Here is a 12,356-nt window from a genome sequence, read left to right on the forward strand (position 1 = left end):
TTGAGTGTCAGCGCACGCAGCTGTGTGAACTTCCGCTCTCGTTAACGTCCCATTCAATAATCTCTCAATAAATTACACATTCATTAAAATTAAACCCAGTAATGTAACGACAGTAACGCCACCCAATGTAAAGAAGTAAAAGTTAAAAAAATTCATTAGAAATTTACTTGAGTGAGAGTAAAAGTACCCACTTTTAAACCTACTCTAAAAGTAATTTTTCCCCCAAAAAGTAATGTGTTATATAGCTGTTTGTGAATGTAAAAAAGTCTGCAAAGTTTCAAAAATCAAAGTGCATGACAAATGGAATTATTGACTCCCAAAAGAAAGAACCGATTCTGAACACCTGAAACGAGACGCTAGTAATTCCAGACTTACTTCCTGTACTAACCTACGTAATTTGGTAACAAAAAACCCACCTCTGGTCTTCATTGGCTGCTCGCGAACAGATTTGACGTGCCCTCAAACACTACACTAAGCGGTAGACCAATCACAACACACTGGGACATCTGACCAATCAGAGCAGAGTAGGCTCTCTGAAAGGAGGAGTTTAGAATGAATCCTTTAGAACGGATCATTGAACGAGTCGTTTTTGACACTGGGAAAAAAAAGGTAGTGCTGCAATTTAAATTATGAGCAAATTAAAGTGTTTTTTGACCTTGGATGCATGTAAATCTATCGTAAAAGACCTTTAAAACAAAATTAGGCACGTTTAAAAACCATAATAGGTGCTTTTTAACATCAACTCACAGCTCTACTCTCACCAGCTGCGTACCACAGCTCCCCCTTTAGGGTTCTTTACACATTACATATAACTGTATAGCATTAAATAGTACCTTACGACACAGGATCAAGTCATTTTTACAAGTCACAGGTAAGTCTGAAGTTTTTGCAAGTGAAGTCCTAAGTCAAGACTGGCAAATCCAAGTCAAGTCCCAAGTCCTCAACTTTAAGCTACAAGTGTTAAACAAGTTGTGGCAGACAAGCCTCTTGTTCATCGGGAAAGGAGGAAGCAGGAACCGGATTAACAATCAAAAAGACTTTAATTCAACATAAAACACTGAACTGAAACATAACAAAAGAACACACATAAAACACTGAGTCTCTCTCTCTCTCTCTCTCTCTCTCTCTCTCTCATCTGGCATCCCCGGCTCCTCCTTATATCTCTCTTCCGCTGATTGGGCAACTCAGCGCTGGGTGTGAATCCTCTCAGCCCGGCCACACCCTCCTCTTCGTCACACAAGTCATTAGTGTTCTTTGCCCAAATTAGTGTCAAAGTATTAATTACTATTGTAATTACACCCTCCACTGTATTAGCACGGTTTAGCACAATGTGTGGACTTTTCAGATGGTCCCTTACCCCACCCTCCAAAGTATCAGCCAGTATTAGCACAATGTGTAGACTTTTCAGATGACCCCTTACCCACCATAGACAAAATGTCCTACTTAAAACTCAATGGAGTGTGCTATATCATGAAAAAAGTTTACATTTAAAATATTACATAAGTCAGGCATATGAGGTATCAATAAAGTGATTTGATTTGATTTGATTTGATTTTGATTGATTTGAGGTATCATTTGAAAGCTTTGAATCTGAACTTTTCAAAGATGTATCACTTCTGCGTTTATATTACTTAGAGTAGTTCACTTAAAAATGAAAATGATCTCATGATTGACTCACCTTTAAGCCATCCCTGATGTGTAGGTCTTTCTTTCTTCAGCAGAACCGAAATGAAGATTTTGATATGCACATTTCAGATCTATGTGTCCATGCAAGGGAATGGATGCCACAAGGCTGCTGGCTGTTTGACAGTCCAAAAGGCATATTTAGGCGGCATAAAAGTAATCCACACAATCCAGTCGATCAATTAATGTCTTCTGAAGCAAATCGATAGGTTTGTGTAAAAAAAAAAAAAAAAGAAAAAAGAAATTGATAATTAAAACTTTATTAACTTAAAAAAAAAAACGATTCCTGCTAGCAGTGGAAACATCACAGAGCTGTCGCAATGGTGTTTTGTTTGCAACAGAGGAACAAACGTCATGAGAGAGTTAGGTCATTTCAATCAACAATCCAGCACTGGGTAGAAGCAACAATTTAAAGATAAAAACTTTTTAAATATCGTTTTGTTTCTTGGTATCATTCATCCTTGAATGTGTAATCTTCAAACTTGGTCCTACTCTCGTGGAAGTTGATTGGTTGGTTGTCTGCAGGGTTGGGGAGTAACGTCTCGGTTACTGTCGTAACCTCCATTCCCTGATGGAGGGAACGAGACATTGTGTCGAAGTAGCGACACTAGGGGTCGCCCTTGGGAGCCCCAGACACCTCAGATCTTTGAGAAAAAGGCCAATGAGAATTGGCGAGTGGAATTTGCATGCCACTCCCTAGGACATACGGGTATAAAAGGAGCTGGCTCGCAACCACTCATTCAGGTTTTGTACTGAGGAGCCGAGACAGGGTCCCGGCCATTTCAGCGGGTAGTACAGCGTTGTGGCAGGGGGGAAACAATGTCTCATTCCCTCCATCAGGGAACGGAGGTTACGACAGTAACCGGGACGTTCCCCTTCTGTCACTCACTCGACGTTGTGTCGATGTTACGTGGACTGCCGGTGCAGGTGCAAGCAAGCTGCTGCGTGCGTAGTAGCAGGTGCACCGGTCTGCATGTAGCCTTCCCCAACGCGCCAGCCGCGGCCTTTTCACTCTATGTTTTCTCTCCACAGAGTATTCAGTTATTCAGCTGGGGCCATTTTAACGCTCAATATATGCGCCGGGGAAGGTGTTCTTTTCCTGTCTTATTATTTCAGGGGGAAAAGACCCCGCGGAGACCACATCCTGCCCGGAGGGTAGGTAACGTGGCAAGCACGTCATGTCGGCTCAAAGCCGCACATGGAAGAGGCACGGTGGTAGGTCCTGCCTGAAAGGGGATGAGCTCTACAAACACGGCGACCGGGACAGAGAGGGCTCTGTCGAAGGGAGACGCAGGTCTGCTGACAGGGAGACCATACTGTGGAAAATACATCACAGGGGGTTACCGGAGTAACCGGCACCTGTGGAGCACCTACCTCAGTAAGGGCATATTAGCACATGTACTGGTTCTGGCTGTTAATTTCTCCGCTGAATTTGGGAGCCACAGGGCTAGGGATGAAGGACATCCATGGTTCACGGGTTCGTGAACTCGCAAGGGAAAAGAAGTGCACATCTTCGCCTCTTTGGAGGAGAAAGGCGCTATACGCAAGTGATACACCCGGCCTGCTGTGCGTATTCCCGAACGTACCTGTTCATACCTGACAGAACACGGGACGAAACCAGCTCAACCCGGAGATTGTAAAATCTCATGAAGGTACTGGGTGTCGCCCAGCCCGCTGCCCTGCAGATGTCTGCTAGAGAGGTGCCATGGGCCAGTGCCCACGAGGATGCCAGACTCCTTGTGGAGTGTGCTCGTATTCCCGAAGGGGCGGGCAAGGCCTGGGCCTTGTATGCCACAGCAATTGCATCCGCGATCCAGTGGGCAAGCCTCTGTTTGGAGACAGCGTTCCCTTTCCGCTCTCCACCAAAGTGGACAAAGAGCTACTCAGAGCATCTAAAGCTTTGCGTGCGATCCAAGTAGATACACAAAGTATGTACCGGACACAGCAACGACAGGGCTGGGTCTGCCTCCTCCTGGGGCAGCGCTTGCAGGTTCACCACCTGATCTCTGAAGGGGGTTGTGGGAACCCTGGGCACATAGCCCGGCTGGGATCTCAGGATTACATGAGAGTCACCCAGACCGAACTCCAGGCAGGTATCACTGACAGAGAATGCTTGCAGGTCCCCGACCCTCTTGATGGAGGTGAGCGCAATCAGGAGGGCCGTCTTCAAGGAGATGGCTTTCAACTTGACTGACTCTAGCAGCTCAAAGGGGGCTCCACGAAGGCCCAGGAGGACCATGAGAGATCCCATGAGGGGAACAGGTGTGGCCTAGAAGGATTCAGCTTCCGGGCACCTCTCAGGAACCTGATGATCAGGTCGTGCTTCCCTAAGGACTTACCGTCCACTGTATCGTGGTGTGCCACTATGGCGGCCACATACACCTTCAAGGTGGAGGGGGACAGCCATTCTTCCAGCCTCTCCTGCAGGAAGGAAAGCACTGATCCAACTGCATATCCCTGAGGGTCTTCAGCTCGGGACACCAATTCGCGAACCGACGCCACTTCAGGATATAAAGCTGCCTCGTGGAGGGAGCTCTGGCCTGAGTGATCGTGTCTACCACTGTTGGTGGTAGGCCCCTTAGGTCTTCTGCATCCCCTCCAAGGGCCAGACATGGAGGCTCCAGAGGTCTGTGCACGGGTGCCAGATGGTGCCCTGTCTCTGAGAAAGAAGGTCCTTCCTCCAGGGGAATTCACCAGGGAGGGGCTGTCGTGAGGAGCATGAGGTCTGAGAACCAAGTCTGGGTGGGCCAATACGGGGCCACGAGGGTGACCTGCTCCCCGTCCTCCCTGACCTTGCACAGGGTCTGTGCAAGTAGGCTCACTGGGGGAACGCATACTTGTGCAGCCCCCGGGTCCAGCTGTGTGCCAGCACATCTGGTCTGAGGAGGGCCCCCGTCGGAGAATACCAGAGCAGGCAGTGGGAGGTTTCTCGGGAGGCAAATAGGTCTACTTGTACTTTGCCGAACTGACTCCAAATCAGCTGGACCACCTGGGGGTGGAGTCTCCACTCTCCCTTGAGCGTCACCTGCCGTGACAGCGCGTCCGCTGTGGCATTGAGATTGCCCGGGATGTGAGTGGCCCGCAGTGACCTCAGTGGCCGCTGACTCCATAGGAGGAGACGGCAAGCGAGTTGCGACATGCGACATGAGCGTAAGCCGGCTTGGCAATTTATATACGCTATTGTCGCTGTGTTGTCCGTCCGGACCAACACATGCTTGCCCCGGATCAACGGCAAAAGCCTCTGCAGGGCGAGCAATACTGCCAGCAACATGAGGCAGTTGTCCGTCCTGTCCAGGAGCCAGCGGCTGCGTGCTCATTGCACACTTCGCTCCAGCCTCGCTTGTCGTAATGACAACACACCTGGACACTTGCTGTAGGGGAACTCCTGCCCGTATAAATGCAAGGCCACGCGATGTGTGCCGCGGTGCCATGCCCATCTTGGGACTCGTGTCTGAAGCCAGTGCCGAAGTGGTCCCAAATGCATCAACCCTAGTGGCGTGACCGGTGCCAAGGATGCCATATGCCCCAGGAGTCTCTGAAAGTGTTTCAGTAGAACCGCTGTTCTCTGCTTGAACGACTTCAAGCAGTTCAGCACTGACCGCGTGTGCTCGCTCGTGAGGCGCACTATCATTGAGACTGAGTCTAACTCCATGCCAAGAAAAGAGATGCTCTGAACTGGGGAGAGCTTGCTCTTTTCCCAATTGACCCGAAGCCCAGCCAGCTGAGGTGCCTGAGCACAAGGTCCCTGTGTGCACACAGCAACTCTCGAGAGTGAGCTAGAATCATACAGTCGTCGAGTTAGTTGAGTATGCGGATGCCCACTTCCCTTAACGGGGCAAGAGCTGCCTCTGCGACTTTCAGACAGGTACAGGCCGAAGGGGAGGACCTTGTGCTGATACGCCTGACCGTCGAAAGAAAACTGTAGGAAGGGTCTGTGTCGAGGTAGAACCGAGACGTGAATGTACACATCCTTCAGGTCTACCGCCGCGAACCAATCTTGATGCCGGACACATGCCAAAATGTGCTTTGGCAAGGCCTGGTTCAGAACTCGCAGGTCCAAGATTGGCCGCAACCCACCGCCTTTCTTCGGTACGATGAAGTAAGGGCTGTAAAACCCTTTCTTCATCTCGGCTGGAGGGACAGGCTCTATCGCGCCCTTGCACAGAAGTCTCCGCACTCAAGGTGGCGGCGTTCTCGCCCTTCACCGCCTGGTGCCTGGTGAACTGAATCGCGTAGCAGAGTCAGATGGTCCTGGCCAACCACCGCGACGGGTTGGAAAGTGCTAGCCATGCGTTCAAGCTCTGGGCGAGGGGCACTAATTGGATGATCGTGTTTAATGTACCTGTGGGTGGGGCCTCGCGGCGAGAGGGAGCATGGGATGCCACGACGAGGAGCCTTGCTTTGTCTTGAACTCGTGGCTGCGCTGAGGGGACCCTCAAAGCACTTAACTTGCTCCATGAACCTGGCGTCGGGGGGGGTCGGCAACGGGGGAGGAGGGACTTTTGACCATCCTTGTAGTCCGTCACAACCACCTGGCCGTGGGTGTGAGTGTGGTGCGACCAGGATGCGCGAAGGCGTCTAAGTCACAGGTGCTCAGTGCCCGGTTGCTGTGATAACGGCTGTTGTAATCACTGGCTAAGTGACCCAGGGAGTGAGGAAACTGCTCTTTTATTGAGAATGTGGTTACCGCAACCCGTTCAGGGTGCGGTGAACAAAAAAGAATAGGAAACCAAGGATTTACCTCCCGGACCTCCACCGGGGAATGGAGTGGTCTGGATACCAGCTCCGGGTTGGCAGCAGACATCTCGCTCCCTGGGTCGTCCATCTCAGGGGCGCTTAGGAGCCTTCCGTGTCCTCGTGCCGGCCTGTGAGGTGGGGGGCATCAGCTTCCTGCAGGGGGCTCTACGCTGGTGCCGAGAACTGGGCTCGGGCTGAGTCGAAGCCACCTGGGCTTTCGCCGCCGCAGGGGGACGCCCTCTGCAAGCAGACGGGATACGGGATCTTGAGCCACGTAGTGGCAAGATGTGTTGTATAGCCTCCATCTGCTTCCTCACCACCGAGAACTGCGGGGGGTGGGGGTGTGGCTGTGAGCGGCGCCCCGAACCCAGGAAGCAATCATCTAGCCGTGAGGGCTCAGGGGAGGGTGGAAGTTTCCATTCCAACCTGACACACGGGCAAGCATGCCGGTCATCTCGCTGTCAGCCTCAGACTGGGCGGGCCGACCCAAAGGTGGCAGCCCAGTCGAGTCCTCAGCATCTGACATCACCAGTACACTCTCCGATACAGCGATCGAGCACTCATCCCGCTCCGGAGCTCCGAAAGAGACACTAAGCTGGCCCTGGTGTGAGCTGGTCTCCTCTCGGAACTCGCAGGGGGGAAACGAGCGTGCTGGGGAATGGGAGGTCTGCGGGATTTACCCGGTGGAGCCGCGCCCGTTGAAGCCCCCAAATCGCCTCCAGTGCCAGCCGGGCCGGCCTCGTACCCGGAGGTAGAAGGCATGGCACGGGGGACGGCTAGAGTGGCTTTCCCCTGGAAGAAGGAAAGCTGCGACCGCAATGTTGCCATGATCATATTCTCGCAATGAGAACATGAACCATCCACGAATGCTGCCTTAATGTGATTATGACCCAAACACATGAGGCAGCGCCCGTGGTCATTGGAAGCGGAGAGATAGGGACCGCATCCAGGAATCACACAAAGACAGAAAGGCATCTTGAAAAAGACGCATCTTTAAAAAGACGTTCATGTCAATGTGTTTGCTCTAATAGAGAAAATATACTCACAGGAATATAAACTCTTTTAGTGCTGTCGAAGCGCCCAGGGGCGTAATCTGCACAGATCTGTGCAGAAGGAGAGAAAAGCCGCTGGAATGCGCAGTATATCCAACAGCAAACGCTTCTTGGTAGGTGAATGGACCGGTAGTGGAAGACAGCTTGCTGACACACAACTGCTCTGCTCCGAAGAAAAAATCTGAATGAGTGGTTGCGAGCCAGCTCCTTTTATACCCATATGTCCAGGGCATGCAAATTCTACTCACCAAATCTCATTGGCTTTTTCTCAAAGATCTGAGGTGTTTGGGGCTCCTAAGAGCGACCCCTAGTGTCACTACATCGACACAACGTCGAGTGAGTGACAGAAGGGGAACAGAATACATGAATCAGGATTACGTATTTAAAATACTTAATATTAGTAACTGTATTCCACTACGGTTACAATTTAAATAATTGGTAATCAGAATACAGTTACATTCCAAATGTATTTTGATTACTGAAGAGATTACTTTGTCTTTTAGTGTAATTTGATTAATTTAATATTTAGTCTGTTCTGTTGGAAAACATTTATTCATATAAATGATGTGATCCGAGGAGCTTTTGAACAGAAGTGAAACACTGTTGTGAGTGAAAAGGTGGATATGACGTCATTGAGGAACTTTCCCTTGGGAGCTTAATAGAGGAGGTTACATCATGTTTCTACAGCTTGACAAACAGTTAGAAATGCTTGACAGATGAAACATAAATCCAATAAATACATGAGTACATGCCTTGTCAATGTTTTTTATGCAGTTAGCGTATTTTTACCAACATGCTAACCTGTGTAGTCTTTAACATCGTAAAGAAAGCTACAAATAATATATTTTCTGCCTCATTCTGTGAACAGAATCCACGATCAGAAAAGGATGTTGTTGTGTACACTCTGTGGGGATTTGATATTTGGAGCATCAGAAATAGTTAACCTTGTGTAAATTGACATGTGAACTTTTAGCTTTATGCTAAGCTAAAATGCTATTTCTTGCCTTTACATGCATCTGTTATCAGGCGTGATTATATTTTATAACAAATTCTATGAAGAAAATTCATGTTAGAGCATAATTTTCTTTCTCTAGTAAGACCTTTGATATTAGAGCAAAGATGTGCTGCAAAAGTTTTATTCTTAATGAGAAATTAAAGTGAAAAAATCTGCCAGTACTGAAGAAGTAATCCAAAATATTTAGATTATGTTACTGACCTTGAGTAATCTAACAGAATACGTTACAAATGACATTTTACAGCATGTATTCTGTAATCTGCAGTGGAATACTTTTTAAAAGTAACCTTCCCAATCCTACCCTTACGAAAATCAAGAGTTCAAGGCAAATTCTGATTGGTTGAATGTGGAGCGTGGAAATGCAGATTTGAAAATCAAATGAATAGTTTGAAATGAATTGAATGGGGAAATGAATCGTTGATTTGCTGCACATTTTTAAATGTACAGCTCTGATATTTGGTTTTAGAAGGTATAAAGTCTTTCAAAGTCAAAGGGCTCAAGTCCAAGTCAAGTCGCAAGTCATTGTTGTCAAAGTCTAAGTCGAGTTGCAAGTCTTCTTTGATTTATGTTGTGTCGCAAGTTATCAAATTTGTGACTCGAGTCCAAGTCAAGTCCAAGTCATGCGATTTGAGTCCACAACCCTGGTTAGTACATAAAGAAATAAGGGAGATTTATTTGAGGTACACTGACACGTCTAATTTTGTTGGGTTTACTCAATTCAACCATGTTCTTTCTACACAAAGTGTTTGTGTTGATATTACATAATAATTTTAAAGCTTCAATATGTAAGATTTTTTTGGTTAAAAATGAACAATTTACCATTATTGATTAAGTACATAAACAACCAGTGTTCAAAACAATGTTCTTACCTTACCCCGATTCATTACGGTAAGCCTATAAAAATTATTTGTATTTTGAGCTGTCCGATTTGGCGCGAAATTGCTGGCTTATGACGTACATCCTTGTGTCATTACGTCATGTCCGTGAACATAGGAAAGAAGAGCAAGCCTCGTTCCAGTGTAAACAGTAGATGGCGGTAACGCACTGTTTTAGTTTGCGAGTAGCTGTTAAAAAGAAGAAAGAAACTACAGTTCAATTCAGTCACACTCACACAGTTCAGGACAGCATCGCTGCAGTCTGCATGTATGTTTATGTGTTATCCCTTTTGCGAAGTTGTTTACCTGCTTTAATGCTTGGATATGTTGTCTGGTAGGGTTGTTGAAGCTAATACTGCTTGTCATGCTTGTGTGAATCAAACATAACTCGTGTGTTAACCGATCACAATGTATCTATGTTGTCAGGGGAAGTTACTGTGAGATGTTTACTAATATTTATGACTTCTAAGATTGACTTCTTGTAACTGTTATTTTGCATTTTTAAGCATATTTTCATGTTTATTAAAGTATATTTTATCCCCATCATTATTGAATCCTCGTTTTATGTTTTTAGTTTACGGTGTTATTGTGAGCATTGCACAGACATACTATTGTAGTATTACAGTTCACTTGCATTATCAACTGAGGCTTTACAATATAATATAACAAAAGTAATGTTTTCCACTGAATTCGTATCCACCATAACACCAGTTTCACCTTTTAAATGAATAAGTGTAGTACAATACATCATTAACAGTAGATAAAACACTTGAATATTCATATTAAAATATACTGGTAACCGGTGGTGATTGAGTCCCCTGTTCTCTATGTAAAAGCACTTTAAGCGTAGTGTCAGAAAAGCGCTATAAGTGTCAAATTCATTCATTCAAAATATGTGAATACGAGTGTTATTTATCTTCATCAAAGAAAGTAATATATCAGTTTTATGTTTAATCATATAACATTATATCAACATGCAAATAGCACGTTATGACTCCGGCTCTGTTTATCTCCAGTCATGATCACACACAGGCGATGTCCAGATAACCTCAAATCATGACATTCATCCACCAGAAGAGCCAGAACACAACTCACGTTTAGTGTTCTTCTGCAAATTGCTTGCAATTTTAAGTTTCAACTTCAGATGTCACTAGAGAGCACAAAGTTAAGTAATTTAGCAGCTTGAAGTAAAGAACTCATTTCAAACACATGGCACCACTGTCCACGATTGAATCTAGTTCAGCCAAAGAGCTATTATTTGAGTGTGTACAGAACAAACCAGTTGTTAATGACGTTTTTTCTGGAGTATGCAGATCACAAAGAAAGATCTCATATGAGATTTCCTAGTATCTCAATTGTTTCTCATAGTCAGCAATGAGATAAAATAAAGAGAAAATGGAGACTTAAGCGCACTCACCTGAGAAACAGACCTACGATAATCTCACATGTCTCTTCTAGGGTTTCAGAGGACAACAATGTCTCAAACTGTGCTCAGATTTGTGCAGAAACCATATTTTGCTATCAAAAGTTGAACTGCTAACAAAATATATACATTCCAAATTCTTTATATAATCAAATTCTTCCAAGACCACATTATTATAAGGTTTTGAACAACTTTTGGATCTCATGCCAGATCGAGTGCATGCGGTCATTAAAGCAAAATGGGGACTTTCCAAATACTGAGAAATCCATGTGACTGTTATAATGATAATATCATTTACAATTATTTTATTTTATTTGTATTATTATATTATAAAAGAGTGCAAAATAGAAGCATTTAAATTAATGGACTGAGGCTTTTGTATCACACTGTATAACTCCAATTCAATCTTTCTTTCCAAAGAAGCATGTCTAAAAACATCTAGTCTTTTTTCCCCTTATCTTCTGTGCATCCTGAATAGCTTCTGTAATGCATTTTGCAGGAGACAAATTAATAGACAATTGTTTTATTTATTTTTTGCTCTCTTGTACTGGAATGAAAGAGCAGGTCATGCAACGGTAGACAGCTGGACTGGTGAGAGCGTGTATGTGCGCACAAGAGAGGGAGAATATATGAGCTCTGTTTTTTTCCGCCTCCCTTTGAAACCTGCCGGTGAGTTATTTGTGCAGGATCCGTCTGCTGCAGCATTTGCCTATTGAAGTCACTTAGTCAGCAAGAACAAAGCAGCACTGTGACTCACTAATAATACACCATTTTGCCCTTCTGTGTTACTTTAAAATCACCTGCGCTGCATCCCATAGCTATCATCAACATGTGCATATGGAACATGAACTCTTGAAGGTATAGTTCAACCAAAAACGAAAATCATTTACTCACACTCATGTCATTCCAAACAGGATTTTCCTTCTTCTGTGGAACACAAAAGCTGTTGTTTTGCAGAATGTCCAAGCTGCTCTTTTCCATTTAACAAAAACAAACCAGGGAATTTTAAAAATGGTAAATTATTCTAGATTTGGCATTTAATTGGAGAAAAATTTGGATATGCCTGTGAGTACAAGACAAGTCATCAATCTTGAAAGACTGTACATTTTAAGTGAGTTTAACTGGATGATTCTCATGGAAACTATCATAAAAACGTCCTGAATAATTTATATATATATTAGGGCTGTCAATCAATAAAATGTTTTAAAAGAACTGATTAATTGATTAAATTGTATGCCAATTAATTAATCGAATTTATCGCATACATAAATATTTGCTGGGAAAGCCCCTCAAATAACAATAATTCAATATATAATGATTAAATAATTATAAATAGTTATATTTAAATAATTATAAATAATACCTGTATATATATATATATATATATATATATATATATATATATATATATATATATACTGACAGCCAAAAGTTTGAAATAATGGACAGATTTTGCTGTTTCGGACGGAAATTGGCATTCAACTGATCACAAAGTATAGTCAGGACATTACTGATGTAAAAAACAGCACCATTACTATTTGAAAAAAGTCATTTTTGATCAAATCTAGACA

The sequence above is a fragment of the Myxocyprinus asiaticus genome, chromosome 16, assembly GCF_019703515.2.
Source record: "Myxocyprinus asiaticus isolate MX2 ecotype Aquarium Trade chromosome 16, UBuf_Myxa_2, whole genome shotgun sequence".
Taxonomy (NCBI): Eukaryota; Metazoa; Chordata; class Actinopteri; order Cypriniformes; family Catostomidae; genus Myxocyprinus; species Myxocyprinus asiaticus.